The sequence below is a fragment of the Anser cygnoides genome, chromosome 7 (assembly GCF_040182565.1).
Source record: "Anser cygnoides isolate HZ-2024a breed goose chromosome 7, Taihu_goose_T2T_genome, whole genome shotgun sequence".
Classification (NCBI taxonomy): domain Eukaryota; kingdom Metazoa; phylum Chordata; class Aves; order Anseriformes; family Anatidae; genus Anser; species Anser cygnoides.
This window is the reverse complement of record NC_089879.1, coordinates 35,928-62,505: the sequence shown is the minus strand read 5'-3', so window position 1 is coordinate 62,505 and position 26,578 is coordinate 35,928. Positions and strand designations below refer to the sequence as shown.

Below are 26,578 nucleotides of genomic sequence, written 5' to 3'. Positions count from 1 at the left end.
GGCAGGGGCTGGGGTGTTGGCCCCGTGTTTATTGTCCATGGGGGAGCCAATGGACACAGACAAGCGACCTGGGTGTGGGGGCCACCCTGCTGGGGAGGCTGCAGGCGGGGGGGGGGGGGCAAGGGCAGCAATGGTGGGGGTAGGCCTGTGCTGTCTTTGCTCCCTGGGGCTGGTCTGCGCAGAGGGAGTGATTGGCGAGCGTGACCTAGGCTGTGGCTGCTGCGGAGCAGCAGGTGAGGGAGGGCCTGGGCGTCCGTGGCAGAGGGGAGGGAAGGGTGTTGGGGCGGCTGGGTCCTGCGGGACCTGTGGCTGGGGTAGTAGGCGGCGGATCAGAAAGCACGGGTTTGACTCTGGGGCGGGGCGTCAGCTGGGTCAGGTGGCTGGGAGCGTCTTGCCCCACAGCATGCCGGGAGTTGTGGTCTTTGGGCTCCGGGCTTTTGATCGGCCACATTGGTTTCCAGAGCATGCTGCGAACTGTAGTTTCACGTTGCGGCTCAGCACGGGGCCTTTTAGGATGGGCAGTTACTTCCCCAGTGCCCGTGGAGCGGGATGCTTTTTCTTGCCGTTCTTGTGTGGTGTTCCACGCGGCTCCCGCCGCTTCCCTTAACGAGCAGACGGCCTGGGAAGCCGTGCCTGCCGTTCTGTTTCCGCCCATGCATGGAGCAGGGTGGCGCGGCGGCGCCTGGTGTCACCTGGTGGCCGAACAGCGAGCGGTGCTGTAGGCGAAGAGGCGCTGCGGTGACGCGTCGCTCTCTGCTCCCACCTGCTGGCGAAAGGGAGGTACTGCAGACGGAGGAGATGCGCATGCGCTGTAGCAACTGCCAGGCTTCGTGCCCCGCAGCATGCCGGGAGTTGTGGTCTTTGGGTTTTGAGCTTCCTGCCGGCCATGTTGGTTTCCGTGGCATGCCGGGAAATGTAGTTTTTCACATTGCCGCTCAGCTTCCTAGTGGGTAAGGACACGTTGCTCAGGGTAGTTACTTCCTCCCTGAGACGACATGTAAAAGTAATTCTTGAAAAAGTAATTCATGGAAAGTGATTCTTTTCCCATGTTTTGTTCATGATGTTTGTAGTGTGCCTTTTTACGTGTGTGTTTGGCCTGGAGCTGTCCTGCCTGGCAATTAGTGATGGTAGCTAACATGGTGGTCCAACAGTGCAATAATACATTGTCCTGACTCTTTTGGGAAAGACATCTGGTCTGTCTCTGGGCGAACACTCAAGCTCTGGGTGAGTACTTAAGGGCAGCTGGCACAGTCTTTTTTTCTTTTTTTCCAGCAGTAGGTAAACCTTAGGAGGAGCCGGTCAAAGGAAACAGCACTTTCTGGAACTGTCAAGTTCTTGTTCGGCAACTTAGTGATTGGTTTGATCTGCCTTTTCAGATGTAAAGGCAAGCGGACTGCTGTTTTGAAATGATAAAATTAAAAACATGAAGTTTGTCAAATGTGGCAGTGCCTGTTTGCAGTCTGTTTATTGCTTTTGCTAGTGGTAGGTAACACTTCTGAGGAATCGGTCGAATGAAAGAGCACCTTCTGGAACTGTGAAGCTCTGCGTTGGCAACTCGGTGACTGGCTTGACCTACTGTCCATTTCCAGAGGGAAGCGGAAAGCTGTTTTGAAGGGAAGCTGTTCTGAAATTAAAAAAGAAAAAAAATAATGGCGCTGCTCTATGGCACCTGGAGGACCACCGCTCTGTGTGACAGTTAAAAGAATGTGATTTGGAGATGGAGAGCAGCAGAGGTAAAGCAGCTGGGAAGAGAGGTATAAGTATTGCAGAGGTATTGCAGTAGGTAGGTAGGCTGTGGTTATGAGGTGCCTCAGGGTGTGCTTTGTCTTGTTTCTGCAGTTCCCTCGTGCAGCCGTGGAGAGGTGAATTCCCCATGTTGTGGAGTGGTGCAAAAAGGTGAGAGGGTTGTCAGCCCGGTCAGTTTCCTTCACCAAAGCTAAGGTAAGTCTTTCAGGAGAAACAGGCTGATTGCCTGTGCTGCACTCTGCACGCTGTTGACCTAAGCCAGACCAAAAACAGGGCTGCTGTTCCTCCTGCTCTCTTTATCTCTTCTCATGCACGGCCCCTCCCATTTTCCACATGATTAGGGCAGGCATTCTGCCTGGGCTGCTCCTTGGCGGTAGGGGCTTTGTTTTTCCTTCAGTCAGTTGCAGGGTTCTTTAGGTGGGTCAGAGCCTATGGACTGATGCATTTCAAATTGAGACCGGTAAGCCCATCTTTTTGAGGTAACTAGTAGGGTCTGTTAGAGCAAAGCTGCCAGGTGCCCCCCCACCTTGCAGGTGGCTGCCAAATGCCCCCCCCCCCCCGGCCTTGCAGGTGGCCACGTTTGAGCTTGGATCTACTTTCCAGGTACAGAGGCAAGTGGACTGCTCTTTTGAAATGATAAAATTAAATATAGGGTCACCTGTGGTGTTGAAGGGTGGGTGGTAATGCTGGCAGCTGAATGTTTATCTTTTGACCGTGTTTTCCTTTGTTCAAGCTGAAATGCAGTGCGCAATACAGGACGTTGCGACCTGAGCTACCTCAGGCAAGGTGAGCAATGAACAGAGGTAGCAGTTATTTTTGGGGTGCGGTTGTCACTGCAGTTAAGTTATTACAAAAAGTAGAATAAAAATCCATTTTGCCTTTTAGAGGTGCTCTAGGTGGCTTGAGAGCAGATGGAAACATCTGCCTCGGGGGTTAGGTGAGTGGGTGAAGTAAAAGAGCGGTTGAGAGTAACTGTCCTAGGGGTGCTGTGGCTTTTGCTGCTGTGGTTGCTTTCTCTTCTGCTTATCAGGTGCCACAGGCAAGGTGGGCTGTGATAGTCTTTAGAATAGGAGCAAAGCAGCTCACTGGAATGCTGTTTGGTTCCTGAGAAAGGTGTTGCAGAGGAAAAAGGTGGTCTGGCGTGGCAGATCCCGATGGTGGTCTTCTTCAGTAGGTGAAGCGGTGCCTGAAGCCCCATCCCGTGTAGCCTGAAATGGTGTGTCTGTGTTTGGGTTGGGGTTGCACCTTGGTGAGTGTAGGGATAGGATTTAAGCTGGTGCAGCAGAGGGCCAGGCTCCATTGTCCTGTAGTGTGTTTTGACCTATCAGCATAGCCTTTTGGTTTTCAGATAGCCTACTCAAGTACGTGATTTATGCTGCGAGTGATGTTATTACATGGAATTGATCTTTTTTTCTGGTGTGTAATCTGTTATGCTCCTAGATTTTTCTTCCTGTATAAAAACAACGGTTTGAGCTGCTTGCAGTTGAAAAAAACTTCAGTTACTTGCTTGGTCATATTGTCCTTTCAATATTCAAAGCTGCAGCAAAAGCATGGGTATTGTTGCTTCTAGAAACACCCCAGTTCTCTTGTCTGCAGTCTGCATGCTATTGAGCTAGGCCAGAAAAAACAAACAAACAAACAAAAACATAGCTGCTGCTGCTTGTGCTCTCTTTCTACTTTCTTGTGCTTTGCCCCTCCCCTTTCCCAGGTGATTGGGTTTGGGTGCTGGGCGGGGCCAAATGGTATATGAGCCCCAGGTATGCCATTAGAGAGTTCATTGTGCCTGGGCTGCTCTTTGGGGTAAGTGCTTTGCTTTCCTTCAGTGAGTTGCAGGGTTCTTTGGGCAGGTTGGAGTCTATGGATTTCTAGATGTTAAGTGCTTGGAAATGACTTACTAGAGGGATATTTAGCAGAGGTTGCTGGCTCACTTGTTTTTGGGATGGTGGGATCCACTTGTGTTTTTGGGTTATATTTGAATCTCTAGACGTATGAAGGCACTTGCATAACTCTCCAGAGGACTAAAAAGAGCTTGATTACACACTACAAGAGGCTTGACCACGTAGGCGCAGTATTACCAAGAGACTGAGCAGGGTCGTATCAGAGTTACCTTTTTCATCTGTAAAGGGTAAGTCTGTGAATACCCCTGCTGGGGCTGCTGTGTGTGCATGGCTTTTTGGCATTTGTGGAGCTCAGTTGTTTTTTTTGTGTGTGTATGTTCTTTTTTTTTTTCTTTTGAGAGCCAAATAGTGTGTGTGCTGAGCGTGGTTGGCAGGAGGAGGTGGGTAATTGTCTGGCAGGGGAGCTGTTCAGGACTGGTAGGTTTGGTTTCTAGGAGTGTGCGGCATCCTTCCTGTGCGATGCCGCTGATTGTTGGGCAGGAATGTTCCAGCTCATGTGTCTTAAACAATGTAGCTTGTGCAGTGTGTGTTGTGTGGCCTGGGCAGAGTTTGCCGCGGCGCTGTGAGCGAAGAATCTCAGTTTGAGCTGGTGAGCAGCTGAAGCAAAGGAGCTGGGAAGAGAGAGGTATTGCAGCAGGTACGCTGTGGCTGTGAGGTGCCTCAGGGTGTGCTTTTCTCTTGTCTCTGCAGGGGCTTTGTGAAGTCTTGGACGGGAAAATGCCCGTGTCACAGAACAATGAGGGAAGGTGAGAGTTCTATCAGCCTGGTGATCCCTGATCTGAAGCGAAGGGAAGACATTCAGGTGTTTCCCTCTGAGGGTCTGAGGTGAGGCTGTTTGGGACAGAGGAGCAGCGTGGCAGGTGGTCGCTTGCAAGCACAGTGGTCGTTTTGTCCTTCTGTGTTCCCAGGTGGCATGGGTGATGGTGGCCGTTCCTTTCGAGCTTGGGTCTAACTTGCAGGTACAGAGGCAAGTGGACTGCTGTTTTGAAACGAAAACATTAAATATGGGGTCACTTCTGTTGTTGAGGGAGGGGTGCTAATGCTGTCAGCTGAATGTTCATGGTCTGACTGTGTTTTCCTTTGTTCAGGCTGAAACGCAGTGTGCAGTACAGGACGTCACGACCCGAGCTACCTCTGGAGTGACTCTGGTGAGTGATGAACAGAGGTAGCTGTTATTTTTGGGTTGTGGTTGTCACTGCAGTTTTTTTAACTATATCCAATAGAGTAAAATTCCAGTTTCTCTTTTAGAGGTGCTCTAGGTGGCTTCAGAGAACGGGTGGAAGCATCTGCCATGTGGGGTAGGTAAGCAGCTGAGGTAAAGGAGGGGATGAGAGTAACTGTCCTGAGGGTGCAGTGGCTTTTGCTGCTGTGGTTGCTTTCTCTTCTGCTTATCAGGTGCCACAGGCAAGGTGGGCTGTGATAGTCTTTGGAATAGGAGCAAAGCAGGTCACTGGAATGCTGTTTGGTTCCTGAGACAGGAGTTGTAGAGGAGAAAAGCTTTCAATATTCAAAGCTGAAGCAAAAAAAAAAATAAACCACAGCTGCTGCTTCTTCTCTTTCTCCTTTCTTGTGTTTTGCCCCTCCCCTTTCCCAGGTGATTGGCTTTGGGTTCCAGGGAGGGCCTAGTGGTCATTGAGTCACAGGCATCCCATCAGAGAGCTCATTCTGCTTGGGCTGCACTTTAGAGTAGATGCTTTGTTTTTCCTTCAGTGAGTTGGAGGTTTCTTTAGGTGGTTAAGAGTCTATGGACTGATGCGTTTCCAAGTAGAGACCGGTACGCCCATCTTTGTGAGGTAACAACTGGTAGGATCTGTTAGAGTAAACCAATCTAGTAATAGGTGCCTGTATTGCATGCAGCTCTTCTTCAGGTGAGTAATTGTTATAGCATGTTTACGGATAGGATGGCAGTGTTACTGTGTGTGTTTACTTTGTGGTTCTGGGTCCCTTATGATTTTTGCCGAATTGCGGGGCTTACTTGTGAGTCTTTGCCTGTATGTCAAATATTATACGTCAAATATTATCAAAGTTACAACCTTGGTGGCAAAGTGATGGAGCAGGGTTTAGGAGATAAGTATCATCGAAGCTCCCTGTGTAAGCATGTGTCTGAAAAGAGCAGCAGTAGGCCTGTAAGGGGTAGTCTTTTTCAGGGTTAGGGACAGTTTGTTATAGTTTTGGAGCTTTTGCCTGTGGTTTGTGTGGCTGTAGAGTCTTTAGACGTTGCAGCCTTCTAGATTTTCAGTGCTTGGAATTCACGTAATAGAGGCGTGCTTAGGAGGTGTTGCCAACTTACTCGTTTTTAAGAAATGGTGGGGTACGGTTCCTCGACCGCATAAGCACGGTAGTATTACCAAGAGACTGAGCAGGGTCCCCTTTTTCATCTGTAAAGGGTAAGTCTGTGATTGCTGCCATCTGGGCACATTTTCGTGCCCATCACTGCAGTTAGTGTACTACATCAATTAGAGTAAAATTCCAGTTTCTCTTTTGGAGGTGCTCTAGGTGGCTTCAGAGAATGGGTGGAAGCATCTGCCATGTGGGGTAGGTAAGCAGCTGAGGTAAAGGAGGGGATGAGAGTAACTGTCCTGAGGGTGCTGTGGCTTGTGCTGCTGTGGTTTCTTTCTCTTCTGCTTATCAGGTGCCAGAGGCAAGGCGGACTGTGGTAGTCTTTGGAAAAGGAGCAAAGCAGGTCACTGGAATGCTGTTTGGTTCCTGAGAAAGGTGTTGCAGAGGAAAAAGGTGGTCTGGCGTGGCAGCTCCTGATGGTGGTCTGCTTCAGTAGGTGAAGCGGTGCCTGAAGCCCCATGCCATGGAGCCTGAGCACGCCTCGCTGAGGATGAAGCCTGCTTTCCAGCAGTTTCCAAAACTGTGTTGAGGCTGAAATGGTGTGTCTGTGTTTGGGTTGGGGTTGCACCTTGGTGAGTGTAGGGATAGGATTTAAGCTGGTGCAGCAGAGGGCCAGGCTCCATTGTCCTGTAGTGTGTTTTGACCCATCAGCATAGCCTTTTGGTTTTCAGATAGCCTACTCAAGTACGTGAATTTTTCTGCGAGTGATGTTATTACATGGAATTGGTGATTTTTTTTTTTTGATGAGTGATCTGTTATGCTCCTAGATTTTTCTTTCTATGTAAAGAAAGGTTTGAGCTAATTCCAGCTGAAAAAAAATCAGTTGCTTGGTCGTATTGTCCTTTCAATATTCGAAGCTGCAGCAAAAGCATGGGTATTGTTGCTTCTAGAAACACCCCAGTTCTCTTGTCTGCAGTCTGCATGCTGTTGAGCTAAACCAGATTTAAAAACAAACAAACAACAACAAAAAAAAAACACAAAAAAAACCCCACAGCTGCTGCTGCTTGTGCTCTTTCTACTTTCTTGTGCTTTGCCCCTCCCCTTTCCCAGGTGATTGGGTTTGGGTGCTGGGCTGGGCCAAATGGTATATGAGCCCCAGGTATGCCATTGGAGAGTTCATTGTGCCTGGGCTGCTCTTTGGGTAAGTGCTTTGCTTTCCTTCAGTCAGTTGCAGGGTTCTTTGGGCAGGTTGGAGTCTATGGATTTCTAGATGTTAAGTGCTTGGAAATCACTTACTAGAGGGATATTTAGCAGAGGTTGCTGGCTCACTTGTTTTTGGGGTGGTGGGATCCACTTGTGTTTTTGGGTTATATTTGAATCTCTAGACGTATGAAGGCACTTGTGTAACTCTCCAGAGGACTAAAAAGAGCCTGATTACACACTACAAGAGGCTTGACCACGTAGGTGCAGTATTACCAAGAGACTGAGCAGGGTTGTATCAGAGTTACCTTTTTCATCTGTAAAGGGCTAGGTCTGTGATCGGCGCCGCCCGGGCCCATTTTGGCGCGGCGCCGCCCGGGCCCCATTTTGGCGCGGCGCCGCCCGGGCCCATTTTGGCGCGGCGCCGCCCGGGCCCGGCGCGCGCGCCGCCCGGAGCCCCGGCCCCCGGCGCGGCGCCGCCCGGGCCGGCCCGGCGCGGCGCCGCCCGGGCCCCGGCCGGCGCGGCGCCGCCCGGGCCGGCGGCGCGCGCCGCCCGGGCCGGCCCCCGCGCGGCGCCGCCCGGGCCCCGGCCCCCGGCGCGGCGCCGCCCGGGCCCCCCGGCGCGCGCGCCGCCGGGCCGGCCCCGCGCGCGCCGCCCGGGCCGGCCCCCGGCGCCCGGCGCCGCCCGGGCCGGCCCCCGCGCGCGCGCCGCCCGGGCCCCCGACGCGCGCGCGCCGCCCGGGCCCCATTTTGGCGCGGCGCCGCCCGGGCCGGCCCCGGCGCGCGCCGCCCGGGCCGGCCCCCGGCGCGGCGCCGCCCGGGCCGGCCCCGGCGCGCGCCGCCCGGGCCGGCCCCCGCGCGCGCCGCCGGGCCGGCGGCGCGCGCGCCGCCCGGGCCGACCCCCGGCGCGCGCCGCCCGGGCCGGCCCCGCGCGCGCAGCGCCGCCCGGGCCGGCCCACAGCGCGCGCCGCCCGGGCCGGCGCGGCGCCGCCCGGGCCGGCCCCCGGCGCGCGCCGCCCGGGCCGACCCCCGCGCGCGCCGCCCGGGCCGGCCCCGGCGCGCGCGCCGCCCGGGCCGGCCCGCCGCGCGGCGCCGCCCGGGCCGGCCCCCAGCGCGCGCGCCGCCCGGGCCGGCGCGCGCGCCGCCCGGGCCGGCCCCCGGCGCGGCGCCGCCCGGGCCGGCCCCGGCGCGGCGCCGCCCGGGCCCCGGCGCGCGCCGCCCGGGCCCCGCCCCGGCGCGCGCGCGCCGCCCGGGCCCCGGCGCGGCGCCGCCCGGGCCGGCCACAGCGCGGCGCCGCCCGGGCCCCGATTGGCGCGGCGCCGCCCGGGCGGGCGCGCGCGCCGCCCGGGCCCATTTTGGCGCGGCGCCGCCCGGGCCCATTTTGGCGCGGCGCCGCCCGGGCCCATTTATCTTAGATCGAGCTAACGAGCAGCTGAAGTAAAGCAACTGGGAAGAGAGGTATTGCAGCAGGTAGGCTGTGGCTGTGAGGTGCCTCAGGGTGTGTTTTTCTCTCGTCTCTGCAGGGGCTTGGTGCAGACTTGGACAGGGAAATCCCCGTGTCACGGAGCAGTGAGGGAAGGTGAGCGTGTCAGCCTGGTCGTCCCTTAACCAAAGTGAAGGGACGTGGGGGGTTTATGTGGCAAGGTTTTGGTAGCAGGGGGCTCTAGGGGTGGCTTCTGTGCAAAGAATCTAGAAGCTGCCCCATGTTAGGTAAGGGCCCCGCTGCTGAGCGGAGCCAATAAGTGATGTTGTTTGCGTGTCTGTGAGAGCATGTTTAAGACAGGAAAAAAAAAAAAAAACAAAGACGCTGTGCCATGCAGCAGCTGGGAGAGCAAGAGGAGTGAGGAACAGCCTTGCAGGCGCCAAGGTCAGTGAAGAAGGAGGGGGAGAGGTACTCCAGGTGCCGGAGCAGAAGTCCCCCGCGGCCTGTGGCGAGGACCATGGTGAAGCAGGCTGTCCCCCTGCAGCCCACGGAGTACCACGGTGGAGCAGGGTTCCATGCTGCAGCTGGTGGAGGAGAGCACGGTGGAGCAGGTGGACCTGCACTGATGGAGGCTGCGGCCTGTGGAAGACCCTTGCCGGAGCAGATTCTGGGCCGGACCTGTAGACCGTGGAGAGTAGACCACGCAGGAGCAGGTGAGCTGGCAGGAGCTGCTGCCGTGGGGGACCCAGGTTGGAGCAGTTTGCTCCTGAGGGATGGACCCCGTGGTATGGACCTACATCTGGAACAGTTCTGGAAGAGCTGCTGCCTGTGGGAAGGCCATGCCAGATCAGTTGACCAAGGACTGCATCCTGCGGGAGGAACCCCACAGCACAGGGGATGAGGGCGTCCGAGGAGGAGTGGCGGCAAAGAAGCGCTATAGACTGACCATAAACACCGATCACCTGCACCGCTGGGGGGGAGAAGGTGGAAGAGGGTGGTTGGGGGGGAAGGTGCTTTTGGTTGCTTTCGTTTGTTTCTCACTTCTCTACATTGCGTAGTAATAAGCAATAAATCTTTCTATCTTTCTATGCTGAGTGTGTTTTGCTTATCACGATATTTACTGTGTAATCTCCTCATCCTTATCTCAACCCTTGAGCCCTTTTTCCTTGTATTTTCTCCCTGTCCTTCCCTGAGGAGGGAGAGGGAGAGAGCGGTTTTGGTGGAGCTCGGTCGCCTACCCCTGTAAAACCACCACAGGGGAAGATGTTCAGGTGTTTCCCTCTGAGGGTCTGAGGTGAGGCTGTTTGGGACAGAGGAGCAGTGTGGCAGGTGGTTGCTTGCAAGCACAGTGGTTGTTTTGTCCTTCTGTGTTCCCAGGTGGCATGGGTGATGGTGGCTGTTCCTTTCGAGCTTGGATCTAACTTGCAGGTACAGAGGCAAGTGGACTGTTGTTTTGAAATGAAAACATTAAATATGGGGTCACTTCTGTTGTTGAGGGATGGGTGCTAATGCTGTCAGCTGAATGTTTGTCTTCTGACTGTGTTTTCCTTTGTTCAGGCTGAAACACAGTGTGCAGTACAGGACGTCACGACCCGAGCTACCTCTGGAGTGACTCTGGTGAGTGATGAACAGAGGTAGGTGTTATTTTTGGGGTGCGGTTGTCGCTGCAGTTTTTTTAACTATATCAAATAGAGTAAAATTCCAGTTTCTCTTTTGGAGGTGCTCTAGGTGGCTTCAGAGAACGGGTGGAAGCATCTGCCACGTGGGGTCGGTAAGCGGCTGAGGTAAAGGAGGGGATGAGAGTAACTGTCCTGAGGGTGCAGTGGCTTTTATTGCTGTGGTTGCTTTCTGTTCTGCTTATCAGGTGCCACAGGCAAGGTGGGCTGTGATAGTCTTTAGAATAGGAGCAAAGCAGGTCACTGGAATGCTGTTTGGTTCCTGAGAAAGGTGTTGCAGAGGAAAAAGGTGGTCTGGCGTTGCAGCTCCTGATGGTGGTGGTCGTCTTCAGTAGGTGAAGCAGTGCCTGAAGCCCCATCCCGTGGAGCCTGAGCACGCCTCGCTGAGGATGAAGCCTGCTTTCCAGCAGTTCCCAAAACTGTGTTGAGGCTGAAATGGTGTGTCTGTCTTTGGGCTGGGGTTGCACCTTGGTGAGTGTAGGGATGTTTTAAGCTGGTGCAGCAGAGGGCCAGGCTCCATTGTCCTGTAGTGTGTTTTGACCCATCAGCATAGCCTTTTGGTTTACAGATAGCCTACTCAAGTATGTGATTTTTCCTGCGAGTGATGTTATTACATGGAATTGTTGGTTTTTTTTTTGTTTTGGCGTGTGATCTGTAATGCTCCCAGATTTTTCTTTCTTTGTAAAGAAAGGTTTGAGCTAATTCCAGCAGAAAAAATTTCAGTTGCTTGGTCGTATTGTCCTTTCAATATTCAAAGCTGCAGCAAAAGCATGGGTATTGTTGCTTCTAGAATCACCCCAGTTCTCTTGTCTGCAGTCTGCATGCTATTGAGCTAAACCAGATTTAAAAAAAAAACAACACAGTAAACAGAAACAAGAAACAAACCACCACAGCTGTTGCTCCTGCTCTCTTTCTACTTTCTTGTGCTTTGCCCCTCCCCTTTCCCAGGTGATTGGGTTTGGGTGCTGGGCGGGGCCAAATGGTATTTGAGCCCCAGGTATGCCATTAGAGAGTTCATTGTGCCTGGGCTGCTCTTTGGGGTAAGTGCTTTGCTTTCCTTCAGTCAGTTGCAGGGTTCTTTGGGCAGGTTGGAGTCTATGGATTTCTAGATGTTAAGTGCTTGGAAATGACTTACTAGAGGGATATTTAGCAGAGGTTGCTGGCTCACTTGTTTTTGGGATGGTGGGATCCACTTGTGTTTTTGGGTTATATTTGAATCTCTAGACGTATGAAGGCACTTGCATAACTCTCCAGAGGACTAAAAAGAGCTTGATTACACACTACAAGAGGCTTGACCACGTAGGCGCAGTATTACCAAGAGACTGAGCAGGGTCGTATCAGAGTTACCTTTTTCATCTGTAAAGGGTAAGTCTGTGAATACCCCTGCTGGGGCTGCTGTGTGTGCATGGCTTTTTGGCATTTGTGGAGCTCAGTTGTTTTTTTTGTGTGTGTATGTTCTTTTTTTTTTTCTTTTGAGAGCCAAATAGTGTGTGTGCTGAGCGTGGTTGGCAGGAGGAGGTGGGTAATTGTCTGGCAGGGGAGCTGTTCAGGACTGGTAGGTTTGGTTTCTAGGAGTGTGCGGCATCCTTCCTGTGCGATGCCGCTGATTGTTGGGCAGGAATGTTCCAGCTCATGTGTCTTAAACAATGTAGCTTGTGCAGTGTGTGTTGTGTGGCCTGGGCAGAGTTTGCCGCGGCGCTGTGAGCGAAGAATCTCAGTTTGAGCTGGTGAGCAGCTGAAGCAAAGGAGCTGGGAAGAGAGAGGTATTGCAGCAGGTACGCTGTGGCTGTGAGGTGCCTCAGGGTGTGCTTTTCTCTTGTCTCTGCAGGGGCTTTGTGAAGTCTTGGACGGGAAAATGCCCGTGTCACAGAACAATGAGGGAAGGTGAGAGTTCTATCAGCCTGGTGATCCCTGATCTGAAGCGAAGGGAAGACATTCAGGTGTTTCCCTCTGAGGGTCTGAGGTGAGGCTGTTTGGGACAGAGGAGCAGCGTGGCAGGTGGTCGCTTGCAAGCACAGTGGTCATTTTGTCCTTCTGTGTTCCCAGGTGGCATGGGTGATGGTGGCCGTTCCTTTCGAGCTTGGGTCTAACTTGCAGGTACAGAGGCAAGTGGACTGCTGTTTTGAAACGAAAACATTAAATATGGGGTCACTTCTGTTGTTGAGGGATGGGTGCTAATGCTGTCAGCTGAATGTTCATGGTCTGACTGTGTTTTCCTTTGTTCAGGCTGAAACGCAGTGTGCAGTACAGGACGTCACGACCCGAGCTACCTCTGGAGTGACTCTGGTGAGTGATGAACAGAGGTAGCTGTTATTTTTGGGTTGTGGTTGTCACTGCAGTTTTTTTAACTATATCAAATAGAGTAAAATTCCAGTTTCTCTTTTAGAGGTGCTCTAGGTGGCTTCAGAGAACGGGTGGAAGCATCTGCCATGTGGGGTAGGTAAGCAGCTGAGGTAAAGGAGGGGATGAGAGTAACTGTCCTGAGGGTGCAGTGGCTTTTGCTGCTGTGGTTGCTTTCTCTTCTGCTTATCAGGTGCCACAGGCAAGGTGGGCTGTGATAGTCTTTGGAATAGGAGCAAAGCAGGTCACTGGAATGCTGTTTGGTTCCTGAGACAGGAGTTGTAGAGGAGAAAAGCTTTCAATATTCAAAGCTGAAGCAAAAAAAAAAATAAACCACAGCTGCTGCTTCTCCTCTTTCTCCTTTCTTGTGTTTTGCCCCTCCCCTTTCCCAGGTGATTGGCTTTGGGTTCCAGGGAGGGCCTAGTGGTCATTGAGTCACAGGCATCCCATCAGAGAGCTCATTCTGCTTGGGCTGCACTTTAGAGTAGATGCTTTGTTTTTCCTTCAGTGAGTTGGAGGTTTCTTTAGGTGGTTAAGAGTCTATGGACTGATGCGTTTCCAAGTAGAGACCGGTACGCCCATCTTTGTGAGGTAACAACTGGTAGGATCTGTTAGAGTAAACCAATCTAGTAATAGGTGCCTGTATTGCATGCAGCTCTTCTTCAGGTGAGTAATTGTTATAGCATGTTTACGGATAGGATGGCAGTGTTACTGTGTGTGTTTACTTTGTGGTTCTGGGTCCCTTATGATTTTTGCCGAATTGCGGGGCTTACTTGTGAGTCTTTGCCTGTATGTCAAATATTATACGTCAAATATTATCAAAGTTACAACCTTGGTGGCAAAGTGATGGAGCAGGGTTTAGGAGATAAGTATCATCGAAGCTCCCTGTGTAAGCATGTGTCTGAAAAGAGCAGCAGTAGGCCTGTAAGGGGTAGTCTTTTTCAGGGTTAGGGACAGTTTGTTATAGTTTTGGAGCTTTTGCCTGTGGTTTGTGTGGCTGTAGAGTCTTTAGACGTTGCAGCCTTCTAGATTTTCAGTGCTTGGAATTCACGTAATAGAGGCGTGCTTAGGAGGTGTTGCCAACTTACTCGTTTTTAAGAAATGGTGGGGTACGGTTCCTCGACCGCATAAGCACGGTAGTATTACCAAGAGACTGAGCAGGGTCCCCTTTTTCATCTGTAAAGGGTAAGTCTGTGATTGCTGCCATCTGGGCACATTTTCGTGCCCATCACTGCAGTTAGTGTACTACATCAATTAGAGTAAAATTCCAGTTTCTCTTTTGGAGGTGCTCTAGGTGGCTTCAGAGAATGGGTGGAAGCATCTGCCATGTGGGGTAGGTAAGCAGCTGAGGTAAAGGAGGGGATGAGAGTAACTGTCCTGAGGGTGCTGTGGCTTGTGCTGCTGTGGTTTCTTTCTCTTCTGCTTATCAGGTGCCAGAGGCAAGGCGGACTGTGGTAGTCTTTGGAAAAGGAGCAAAGCAGGTCACTGGAATGCTGTTTGGTTCCTGAGAAAGGTGTTGCAGAGGAAAAAGGTGGTCTGGCGTGGCAGCTCCTGATGGTGGTCTGCTTCAGTAGGTGAAGCGGTGCCTGAAGCCCCATGCCGTGGAGCCTGAGCACGCCTCGCTGAGGATGAAGCCTGCTTTCCAGCAGTTTCCAAAACTGTGTTGAGGCTGAAATGGTGTGTCTGTGTTTGGGTTGGGGTTGCACCTTGGTGAGTGTAGGGATAGGATTTAAGCTGGTGCAGCAGAGGGCCAGGCTCCATTGTCCTGTAGTGTGTTTTGACCCATCAGCATAGCCTTTTGGTTTTCAGATAGCCTACTCAAGTACGTGAATTTTTCTACGAGTGATGTTATTACATGGAATTGGTGATTTTTTTTTTTTTGATGAGTGATCTGTTATGCTCCTAGATTTTTCTTTCTATGTAAAGAAAGGTTTGAGCTAATTCCAGCTGAAAAAAAATCAGTTGCTTGGTCGTATTGTCCTTTCAATATTCGAAGCTGCAGCAAAAGCATGGGTATTGTTGCTTCTAGAAACACCCCAGTTCTCTTGTCTGCAGTCTGCATGCTGTTGAGCTAAACCAGATTTAAAACAAACAAACAACAACAAAAAAAAAACACAAAAAAAAACCCACAGCTGCTGCTGCTTGTGCTCTTTCTACTTTCTTGTGCTTTGCCCCTCCCCTTTCCCAGGTGATTGGGTTTGGGTGCTGGGCTGGGCCAAATGGTATATGAGCCCCAGGTATGCCATTGGAGAGTTCATTGTGCCTGGGCTGCTCTTTGGGGTAAGTGCTTTGCTTTCCTTCAGTCAGTTGCAGGGTTCTTTGGGCAGGTTGGAGTCTATGGATTTCTAGATTTTAAGTGCTTGGAAATCACTTACTAGAGGGATATTTAGCAGAGGTTGCTGGCTCACTTGTTTTTGGGGTGGTGGGATCCACTTGTGTTTTTGGGTTATATTTGAATCTCTAGACGTATGAAGCCACCTGTGTAACTCTCCAGAGGACTAAAAAGAGCCTGATTACACACTACAAGAGGCTTGACCACGTAGGCGCAGTATTACCAAGAGACTGAGCAGGGTTGTATCAGAGTTACCTTTTTCATCTGTAAAGGCTAGGTCTGTGATCGGCGCCGCCCGGGCACATTTTGGCGCGGCGCCGCCCGGGCACATTTTGGCGCGGCGCCGCCCGGGCACATTTTGGCGCGGCGCCGCCCGGGCACATTTTGGCGCGGCGCCGCCCGGGCACATTTTGGCGCGGCGCCGCCCGGGCACATTTTGGCGCGGCGCCGCCCGGGCACATTTTGGCGCGGCGCCGCCCGGGCACATTTTGGCGCGGCGCCGCCCGGGCACATTTTGGCGCGGCGCCGCCCGGGCACATTTTGGCGCGGCGCCGCCCGGGCACATTTTGGCGCGGCGCCGCCCGGGCACATTTTGGCGCGGCGCCGCCCGGGCACATTTTGGCGCGGCGCCGCCCGGGCACATTTTGGCGCGGCGCCGCCCGGGCACATTTTGGCGCGGCGCCGCCCGGGCACATTTTGGCGCGGCGCCGCCCGGGCACATTTTGGCGCGGCGCCGCCCGGGCACATTTTGGCGCGGCGCCGCCCGGGCACATTTTGGCGCGGCGCCGCCCGGGCACATTTTGGCGCGGCGCCGCCCGGGCACATTTTGGCGCGGCGCCGCCCGGGCACATTTTGGCGCGGCGCCGCCCGGGCACATTTTGGCGCGGCGCCGCCCGGGCACATTTTGGCGCGGCGCCGCCCGGGCACATTTTGGCGCGGCGCCGCCCGGGCACATTTTGGCGCGGCGCCGCCCGGGCACATTTTGGCGCGGCGCCGCCCGGGCACATTTTGGCGCGGCGCCGCCCGGGCACATTTTGGCGCGGCGCCGCCCGGGCACATTTTGGCGCGGCGCCGCCCGGGCACATTTTGGCGCGGCGCCGCCCGGGCACATTTTGGCGCGGCGCCGCCCGGGCACATTTTGGCGCGGCGCCGCCCGGGCACATTTTGGCGCGGCGCCGCCCGGGCACATTTTGGCGCGGCGCCGCCCGGGCACATTTTGGCGCGGCGCCGCCCGGGCACATTTTGGCGCGGCGCCGCCCGGGCACATTTTGGCGCGGCGCCGCCCGGGCACATTTTGGCGCGGCGCCGCCCGGGCACATTTTGGCGCGGCGCCGCCCGGGCACATTTTGGCGCGGCGCCGCCCGGGCACATTTTGGCGCGGCGCCGCCCGGGCACATTTTGGCGCGGCGCCGCCCGGGCACATTTTGGCGCGGCGCCGCCCGGGCACATTTTGGCGCGGCGCCGCCCGGGCACATTTTGGCGCGGCGCCGCCCGGGCACATTTTGGCGCGGCGCCGCCCGGGCACATTTTGGCGCGGCGCCGCCCGGGCACATTTTGGCGCGGCGCCGCCCGGGCACATTTTGGCGCGGCGCCGCCCGGGCACATTTTGGCGCGGCGCCGCCCGGGCACATTTTGGCGCGGCGCCGCCCGGGCACATTTTGGCGCGGCGCCGCCCGGGCACATTTTGGCGCGGCGCCGCCCGGGCACATTTATCTTAGATCGAGCTAACGAGCAGCTGAAGTAAAGCAACTGGGAAGAGAGAGGTATTGCAGCAGGTAGGCTGTGGCTGTGAGGTGCCTCAGGGTGTGTTTTTCTCTCGTCTCTGCAGGGGCTTGGTGCAGACTTGGACAGGGAAATCCCCGTGTCACGGAGCAGTGAGGGAAGGTGAGCGTGTCAGCCTGGTCGTCCCTTAACCAAAGTGAAGGGACGTGGGGGGTTTATGTGGCAAGGTTTTGGTAGCAGGGGGCTCTAGGGGTGGCTTCTGTGCAAAGAATCTAGAAGCTGCCCCATGTTAGGTAAGGGCCCCGCTGCTGAGCGGAGCCAATAAGTGATGTTGTTTGCGTGTCTGTGAGAGCATGTTTAAGACAGGAAAAAAAAAAAAAAAACAAAGACGCTGTGCCATGCAGCAGCTGGGAGAGCAAGAGGAGTGAGGAACAGCCTTGCAGGCGCCAAGGTCAGTGAAGAAGGAGGGGGAGAGGTACTCCAGGTGCCGGAGCAGAAGTCCCCCGCGGCCTGTGGCGAGGACCATGGTGAAGCAGGCTGTCCCCCTGCAGCCCACGGAGTACCACGGTGGAGCAGGGTTCCATGCTGCAGCTGGTGGAGGAGAGCACGGTGGAGCAGGTGGACCTGCACTGATGGAGGCTGCGGCCTGTGGAAGACCCTTGCCGGAGCAGATTCCGGGCCGGACCTGTAGACCGTGGAGAGTAGACCACGCAGGAGCAGGTGAGCTGGCAGGAGCTGCTGCCCGTGGGGGACCCAGGTTGGAGCAGTTTGCTCCTGAGGGATGGACCCCGTGGTATGGACCTACATCTGGAACAGTTCTGGAAGAGCTGCTGCCTGTGGGAAGGCCATGCCAGATCAGTTGACCAAGGACTGCATCCTGCGGGAGGAACCCCACAGCACAGGGGATGAGGGCGTCCGAGGAGGAGTGGCGGCAAAGAAGCGCTATAGACTGACCATAAACACCGATCACCTGCACCGCTGGGGGGGAGAAGGTGGAAGAGGGTGGTTGGGGGGGAAGGTGCTTTTGGTTGCTTTCGTTTGTTTCTCACTTCTCTACATTGCGTAGTAATAAGCAATAAATCTTTCTATCTTTCTATGCTGAGTGTGTTTTGCTTATCACGATATTTACTGTGTAATCTCCTCATCCTTATCTCAACCCTTGAGCCCTTTTTCCTTGTATTTTCTCCCTGTCCTTCCCTGAGGAGGGAGAGGGAGAGAGCGGTTTTGGTGGAGCTCGGTCGCCTACCCCTGTAAAACCACCACAGGGGAAGATGTTCAGGTGTTTCCCTCTGAGGGTCTGAGGTGAGGCTGTTTGGGACAGAGGAGCAGTGTGGCAGGTGGTTGCTTGCAAGCACAGTGGTTGTTTTGTCCTTCTGTGTTCCCAGGTGGCATGGGTGATGGTGGCTGTTCCTTTCGAGCTTGGATCTAACTTGCAGGTACAGAGGCAAGTGGACTGTTGTTTTGAAATGAAAACATTAAATATGGGGTCACTTCTGTTGTTGAGGGATGGGTGCTAATGCTGTCAGCTGAATGTTTGTCTTCTGACTGTGTTTTCCTTTGTTCAGGCTGAAACACAGTGTGCAGTACAGGACGTCACGACCCGAGCTACCTCTGGAGTGACTCTGGTGAGTGATGAACAGAGGTAGGTGTTATTTTTGGGGTGCGGTTGTCGCTGCAGTTTTTTTAACTATATCAAATAGAGTAAAATTCCAGTTTCTCTTTTGGAGGTGCTCTAGGTGGCTTCAGAGAACGGGTGGAAGCATCTGCCACGTGGGGTCGGTAAGCGGCTGAGGTAAAGGAGGGGATGAGAGTAACTGTCCTGAGGGTGCAGTGGCTTTTATTGCTGTGGTTGCTTTCTGTTCTGCTTATCAGGTGCCACAGGCAAGGTGGGCTGTGATAGTCTTTAGAATAGGAGCAAAGCAGGTCACTGGAATGCTGTTTGGTTCCTGAGAAAGGTGTTGCAGAGGAAAAAGGTGGTCTGGCGTTGCAGCTCCTGATGGTGGTGGTCGTCTTCAGTAGGTGAAGCAGTGCCTGAAGCCCCATCCCGTGGAGCCTGAGCACGCCTCGCTGAGGATGAAGCCTGCTTTCCAGCAGTTCCCAAAACTGTGTTGAGGCTGAAATGGTGTGTCTGTCTTTGGGCTGGGGTTGCACCTTGGTGAGTGTAGGGATGTTTTAAGCTGGTGCAGCAGAGGGCCAGGCTCCATTGTCCTGTAGTGTGTTTTGACCCATCAGCATAGCCTTTTGGTTTACAGATAGCCTACTCAAGTATGTGATTTTTCCTGCGAGTGATGTTATTACATGGAATTGTTGTTTTTTTTTTTGTTTTGGCGTGTGATCTGTAATGCTCCCAGATTTTTCTTTCTTTGTAAAGAAAGGTTTGAGCTAATTCCAGCAGAAAAAATTTCAGTTGCTTGGTCGTATTGTCCTTTCAATATTCAAAGCTGCAGCAAAAGCATGGGTATTGTTGCTTCTAGAATCACCCCAGTTCTCTTGTCTGCAGTCTGCATGCTATTGAGCTAAACCAGATTTAAAAAAAAAACAACACAGTAAACAGAAACAAGAAACAAACCACCACAGCTGTTGCTCCTGCTCTCTTTCTACTTTCTTGTGCTTTGCCCCTCCCCTTTCCCAGGTGATTGGGTTTGGGTGCTGGGCGGGGCCAAATGGTATTTGAGCCCCAGGTATGCCATTAGAGAGTTCATTGTGCCTGGGCTGCTCTTTGGGGTAAGTGCTTTGCTTTCCTTCAGTCAGTTGCAGGGTTCTTTGGGCAGGTTGGAGTCTATGGATTTCTAGATGTTAAGTGCTTGGAAATGACTTACTAGAGGGATATTTAGCAGAGGTTGCTGGCTCACTTGTTTTTGGGATGGTGGGATCCACTTGTGTTTTTGGGTTATATTTGAATCTCTAGACGTATGAAGGCACTTGCATAACTCTCCAGAGGACTAAAAAGAGCTTGATTACACACTACAAGAGGCTTGACCACGTAGGCGCAGTATTACCAAGAGACTGAGCAGGGTCGTATCAGAGTTACCTTTTTCATCTGTAAAGGGTAAGTCTGTGAATACCCCTGCTGGGGCTGCTGTGTGTGCATGGCTTTTTGGCATTTGTGGAGCTCAGTTGTTTTTTTTGTGTGTGTATGTTCTTTTTTTTTTTCTTTTGAGAGCCAAATAGTGTGTGTGCTGAGCGTGGTTGGCAGGAGGAGGTGGGTAATTGTCTGGCAGGGGAGCTGTTCAGGACTGGTAGGTTTGGTTTCTAGGAGTGTGCGGCATCCTTCCTGTGCGATGCCGCTGATTGTTGGGCAGGAATGTTCCAGCTCATGTGTCTTAAACAATGTAGCTTGTGCAGTGTGTGTTGTGTGGCCTGGGCAGAGTTTGCCGCGGCGCTGTGAGCGAAGAATCTCAGTTTGAGCTGGTGAGCAGCTGAAGCAAAGGAGCTGGGAAGAGAGAGGTATTGCAGCAGGTACGCTGTGGCTGTGAGGTGCCTCAGGGTGTGCTTTTCTCTTGTCTCTGCAGGGGCTTTGTGAAGTCTTGGACGGGAAAATGCCCGTGTCACAGAACAATGAGGGAAGGTGAGAGTTCTATCAGCCTGGTGATCCCTGATCTGAAGCGAAGGGAAGACATTCAGGTGTTTCCCTCTGAGGGTCTGAGGTGAGGCTGTTTGGGACAGAGGAGCAGCGTGGCAGGTGGTCGCTTGCAAGCACAGTGGTCATTTTGTCCTTCTGTGTTCCCAGGTGGCATGGGTGATGGTGGCCGTTCCTTTCGAGCTTGGGTCTAACTTGCAGGTACAGAGGCAAGTGGACTGCTGTTTTGAAACGAAAACATTAAATATGGGGTCACTTCTGTTGTTGAGGGATGGGTGCTAATGCTGTCAGCTGAATGTTCATGGTCTGACTGTGTTTTCCTTTGTTCAGGCTGAAACGCAGTGTGCAGTACAGGACGTCACGACCCGAGCTACCTCTGGAGTGACTCTGGTGAGTGATGAACAGAGGTAGCTGTTATTTTTGGGTTGTGGTTGTCACTGCAGTTTTTTTAACTATATCAAATAGAGTAAAATTCCAGTTTCTCTTTTAGAGGTGCTCTAGGTGGCTTCAGAGAACGGGTGGAAGCATCTGCCATGTGGGGTAGGTAAGCAGCTGAGGTAAAGGAGGGGATGAGAGTAACTGTCCTGAGGGTGCAGTGGCTTTTGCTGCTGTGGTTGCTTTCTCTTCTGCTTATCAGGTGCCACAGGCAAGGTGGGCTGTGATAGTCTTTGGAATAGGAGCAAAGCAGGTCACTGGAATGCTGTTTGGTTCCTGAGACAGGAGTTGTAGAGGAGAAAAGCTTTCAATATTCAAAGCTGAAGCAAAAAAAAAAATAAACCACAGCTGCTGCTTCTCCTCTTTCTCCTTTCTTGTGTTTTGCCCCTCCCCTTTCCCAGGTGATTGGCTTTGGGTTCCAGGGAGGGCCTAGTGGTCATTGAGTCACAGGCATCCCATCAGAGAGCTCATTCTGCTTGGGCTGCACTTTAGAGTAGATGCTTTGTTTTTCCTTCAGTGAGTTGGAGGTTTCTTTAGGTGGTTAAGAGTCTATGGACTGATGCGTTTCCAAGTAGAGACCGGTACGCCCATCTTTGTGAGGTAACAACTGGTAGGATCTGTTAGAGTAAACCAATCTAGTAATAGGTGCCTGTATTGCATGCAGCTCTTCTTCAGGTGAGTAATTGTTATAGCATGTTTACGGATAGGATGGCAGTGTTACTGTGTGTGTTTACTTTGTGGTTCTGGGTCCCTTATGATTTTTGCCGAATTGCGGGGCTTACTTGTGAGTCTTTGCCTGTATGTCAAATATTATACGTCAAATATTATCAAAGTTACAACCTTGGTGGCAAAGTGATGGAGCAGGGTTTAGGAGATAAGTATCATCGAAGCTCCCTGTGTAAGCATGTGTCTGAAAAGAGCAGCAGTAGGCCTGTAAGGGGTAGTCTTTTTCAGGGTTAGGGACAGTTTGTTATAGTTTTGGAGCTTTTGCCTGTGGTTTGTGTGGCTGTAGAGTCTTTAGACGTTGCAGCCTTCTAGATTTTCAGTGCTTGGAATTCACGTAATAGAGGCGTGCTTAGGAGGTGTTGCCAACTTACTCGTTTTTAAGAAATGGTGGGGTACGGTTCCTCGACCGCATAAGCACGGTAGTATTACCAAGAGACTGAGCAGGGTCCCCTTTTTCATCTGTAAAGGGTAAGTCTGTGATTGCTGCCATCTGGGCACATTTTCGTGCCCATCACTGCAGTTAGTGTACTACATCAATTAGAGTAAAATTCCAGTTTCTCTTTTGGAGGTGCTCTAGGTGGCTTCAGAGAATGGGTGGAAGCATCTGCCATGTGGGGTAGGTAAGCGGCTGAGGTAAAGGAGGGGATGAGAGTAACTGTCCTGAGGGTGCAGTGGCTTTTGCTGCTGTGGTTGCTTTCTCTTCTGCTTATCAGGTGCCAGAGGCAAGGCGGACTGTGGTAGTCTTTGGAAAAGGAGCAAAGCAGGTCACTGGAATGCTGTTTGGTTCCTGAGAAAGGTGTTGCAGAGGAAAAAGGTGGTCTGGCGTGGCAGCTCCTGATGGTGGTCTGCTTCAGTAGGTGAAGCGGTGCCTGAAGCCCCATGCCGTGGAGCCTGAGCACGCCTCGCTGAGGTTGAAGCCTGCTTTCCAGCAGTTTCCAAAACTGTGTTGAGGCTGAAATGGTGTGTCTGTGTTTGGGTTGGGGTTGCACCTTGGTGAGTGTAGGGATAGGATTTAAGCTGGTGCAGCAGAGGGCCAGGCTCCATTGTCCTGTAGTGTGTTTTGACCCATCAGCATAGCCTTTTGGTTTTCAGATAGCCTACTCAAGTACGTGAATTTTTCTACGAGTGATGTTATTACATGGAATTGGTGATTTTTTTTTTTGATGAGTGATCTGTTATGCTCCTAGATTTTTCTTTCTATGTAAAGAAAGGTTTGAGCTAATTCCAGCTGAAAAAAAATCAGTTGCTTGGTCGTATTGTCCTTTCAATATTCGAAGCTGCAGCAAAAGCATGGGTATTGTTGCTTCTAGAAACACCCCAGTTCTCTTGTCTGCAGTCTGCATGCTGTTGAGCTAAACCAGATTTAAAACAAACAAACAACAACAAAAAAAAAACACAAAAAAAAACCCACAGCTGCTGCTGCTTGTGCTCTTTCTACTTTCTTGTGCTTTGCCCCTCCCCTTTCCCAGGTGATTGGGTTTGGGTGCTGGGCGGGGCCAAATGGTATATGAGCCCCAGGTATGCCATTGGAGAGTTCATTGTGCCTGGGCTGCTCTTTGGGGTAAGTGCTTTGCTTTCCTTCAGTCAGTTGCAGGGTTCTTTGGGCAGGTTGGAGTCTATGGATTTCTAGATTTTAAGTGCTTGGAAATCACTTACTAGAGGGATATTTAGCAGAGGTTGCTGGCTCACTTGTTTTTGGGGTGGTGGGATCCACTTGTGTTTTTGGGTTATATTTGAATCTCTAGACGTATGAAGCCACCTGTGTAACTCTCCAGAGGACTAAAAAGAGCCTGATTACACACTACAAGAGGCTTGACCACGTAGGCGCAGTATTACCAAGAGACTGAGCAGGGTTGTATCAGAGTTACCTTTTTCATCTGTAAAGGCTAGGTCTGTGATCGGCGCCGCCCGGGCACATTTTGGCGCGGCGCCGCCCGGGCACATTTTGGCGCGGCGCCGCCCGGGCACATTTTGGCGCGGCGCCGCCCGGGCACATTTTGGCGCGGCGCCGCCCGGGCACATTTTGGCGCGGCGCCGCCCGGGCACATTTTGGCGCGGCGCCGCCCGGGCACATTTTGGCGCGGCGCCGCCCGGGCACATTTTGGCGCGGCGCCGCCCGGGCACATTTTGGCGCGGCGCCGCCCGGGCACATTTTGGCGCGGCGCCGCCCGGGCACATTTTGGCGCGGCGCCGCCCGGGCACATTTTGGCGCGGCGCCGCCCGGGCACATTTTGGCGCGGCGCCGCCCGGGCACATTTTGGCGCGGCGCCGCCCGGGCACATTTTGGCGCGGCGCCGCCCGGGCACATTTTGGCGCGGCGCCGCCCGGGCACATTTTGGCGCGGCGCCGCCCGGGCACATTTTGGCGCGGCGCCGCCCGGGCACATTTTGGCGCGGCGCCGCCCGGGCACATTTTGGCGCGGCGCCGCCCGGGCACATTTTGGCGCGGCGCCGCCCGGGCACATTTTGGCGCGGCGCCGCCCGGGCACATTTTGGCGCGGCGCCGCCCGGGCACATTTTGGCGCGGCGCCGCCCGGGCACATTTTGGCGCGGCGCCGCCCGGGCACATTTTGGCGCGGCGCCGCCCGGCACATTTTGGCGCGGCGCCGCCCGGGCACATTTTGGCGCGGCGCCGCCCGGGCACATTTTGGCGCGGCGCCGCCCGGGCACATTTTGGCGCGGCGCCGCCCGGGCACATTTTGGCGCGGCGCCGCCCGGGCACATTTTGGCGCGGCGCCGCCCGGGCACATTTTGGCGCGGCGCCGCCCGGGCACATTTTGGCGCGGCGCCGCCCGGGCACATTTTGGCGCGGCGCCGCCCGGGCACATTTTGGCGCGGCGCCGCCCGGGCACATTTTGGCGCGGCGCCGCCCGGGCACATTTTGGCGCGGCGCCGCCCGGGCACATTTTGGCGCGGCGCCGCCCGGGCACATTTTGGCGCGGCGCCGCCCGGGCACATTTTGGCGCGGCGCCGCCCGGGCACATTTTGGCGCGGCGCCGCCCGGGCACATTTTGGCGCGGCGCCGCCCGGGCACATTTTGGCGCGGCGCCGCCCGGGCACATTTTGGCGCGGCGCCGCCCGGGCACATTTTGGCGCGGCGCCGCCCGGGCACATTTTGGCGCGGCGCCGCCCGGGCACATTTTGGCGCGGCGCCGCCCGGGCACATTTTGGCGCGGCGCCGCCCGGGCACATTTTGGCGCGGCGCCGCCCGGGCACATTTTGGCGCGGCGCCGCCCGGGCACATTTTGGCGCGGCGCCGCCCGGGCACATTTTGGCGCGGCGCCGCCCGGGCACATTTTGGCGCGGCGCCGCCCGGGCACATTTTGGCGCGGCGCCGCCCGGGCACATTTTGGCGCGGCGCCGCCCGGGCACATTTTGGCGCGGCGCCGCCCGGGCACATTTTGGCGCGGCGCCGCCCGGGCACATTTTGGCGCGGCGCCGCCCGGGCACATTTTGGCGCGGCGCCGCCCGGGCACATTTTGGCGCGGCGCCGCCCGGGCACATTTTGGCGCGGCGCCGCCCGGGCACATTTTGGCGCGGCGCCGCCCGGGCACATTTTGGCGCGGCGCCGCCCGGGCACATTTTGGATCTTAGATCGAGCTAACGAGCAGCTGAAGTAAAGCAACTGGGAAGAGAGAGGTATTGCAGCAGGTACGCTGTGGCTGTGAGGTGCCTCAGGGTGTGCTTTTCTCTCGTCTCTGCAGGTGCTTGGTGCAGTCTTGGACAGGGAAATCCCCGTGTCACGGAGCAGTGAGGGAAGGTGAGCGTGTTGTCAGCCTGGTCGTCCCTTAACCGAAGTGAACGGACGTAGTGGGTTTATGTGGCAAGGTTTTGGTAGCAGGGGCTCTAGGGGTGGCTTCTGTGCGAAGAATCTAGAAGCTGCCCCATGTTAGGTAAGGGCCCCGCTGCTGAGCGGAGCCAATAAGTGATGTTGTTTGCGCGTCTGTGAGAGCATATTTAAGACAGGAAAAAAAAAAAAAAACCACGCTGGTCCATGTAGCAGCTGGGAGAGCAAGAGGAGTGAGGAACAGCCTTGCAGGCGCCAAGGTCAGTGAAGAAGGAGGGGGAGAGGTACTCCAGGTGCCGGAGCAGAAGTCCCCCGCGGCCTGTGGCGAGGACCATGGTGAAGCAGGCTGTCCCCCTGCAGCCCACGGAGTACCACGGTGGAGCAGGGTTCCATGCTGCAGCTGGTGGAGGAGGCCACGGTGGAGCAGGTGGACCTGCACTGATGGAGGCTGCGGCCTGTGGAAGACCCTTGCCGGAGCAAATTCCGGGCCGGACCTGTAGACCGTGGAGAGGAGACCACGCAGGAGCAGGTGAGCTGGCAGGAGCTGCTGCCCGTGGGGGACCCAGGTTGGAGCAGTTTGCTCCTGAGGGATGGACCCCGTGGTATGGACCTACATCTGGAACAGTTCTGGAAGAGCTGCTGCCTGTGGGAAGGCCATGCCAGATCAGTTGACCAAGGACTGCATCCTGTGGGAGGAACCCCACAGCCCAGGGGATGAGGGCGTCCGAGAAGGAGTGGCGGCAAAGAAGCGCTATAGACTGACCATAAACACCAATCACCTGCACCGCTGGGGGGGAGAAGGTGGAAGAGGGTGGTTTGGGGGGGGGGAAGGTGCTTTTGGTTGCTTTCGTTTGTTTCTCGCTTCTCTACATTGTGTAGTAATAAGCAATAAATCTTTCTATCTTTCTATGCTGAGTGTGTTTTGCCTATCACGATATTTACTGTGTAATCTCCTCGTCCTTATCTCAACCCTTGAGCCCTTTTTCCTTGTATTTTCTCCCTGTCCTTCTTTGAGGAGGGAGAGGGAGAGAGCGGTTTTGGTGGAGCTCGGTCGCCTACCCCTGTAAAACCACCACAGGGGAAGATGTTCAGGTGTTTCCCTCTGAGGGTCTGAGGTGAGGCTGTTTGGGACAGAGGAGCAGCGTGGCAGGTGGTGGCTTGCAAGCACAGAGGTCATTTTGTCCTTCTGTGTTCCCAGGTGGCATGGGTGGTGGTGGCTGTTCCTTTCGAGCTTGGATCTAACTTGCGGGTACAGAGGCAAGTGGACTGTTGTTTTGAAATGAAAACATTAAATATGGGGTGACTTCTGTTGTTGAGGGATGGGTGCTAATGCTGTCAGCTGAATGTTTGTCTTCTGACTGTGTTTTCCTTTGTTCAGGCTGAAACGCAGTGTGCAGTACAGGACATCACGACCCGAGCTACCTCTGGAGTGAC

General features: G+C 54.5%; 2 long non-coding RNA genes across 2 annotated transcripts; both read left to right on the top strand.

Annotated features, from left to right (window-relative positions):
- The first annotated feature begins 968 nt into the window (after positions 1–968).
- LOC136791287 (uncharacterized) lies at positions 969–26,347 on the top strand. Its single transcript, XR_010832937.1, has 3 exons — positions 969–1,733; positions 1,840–1,941; positions 25,062–26,347. It is a non-coding gene; the product is annotated as an uncharacterized lncRNA (long non-coding RNA).
- LOC136791298 (uncharacterized) lies at positions 8,541–12,318 on the top strand. The gene is made up of 8 exons (XR_010832961.1): positions 8,541–8,703; positions 8,929–9,260; positions 9,925–9,975; positions 10,105–10,181; positions 10,267–10,331; positions 11,448–11,588; positions 12,052–12,186; positions 12,270–12,318. It is a non-coding gene; the product is annotated as an uncharacterized lncRNA (long non-coding RNA).
- Positions 26,348–26,578: the final 231 nt, after the last annotated feature.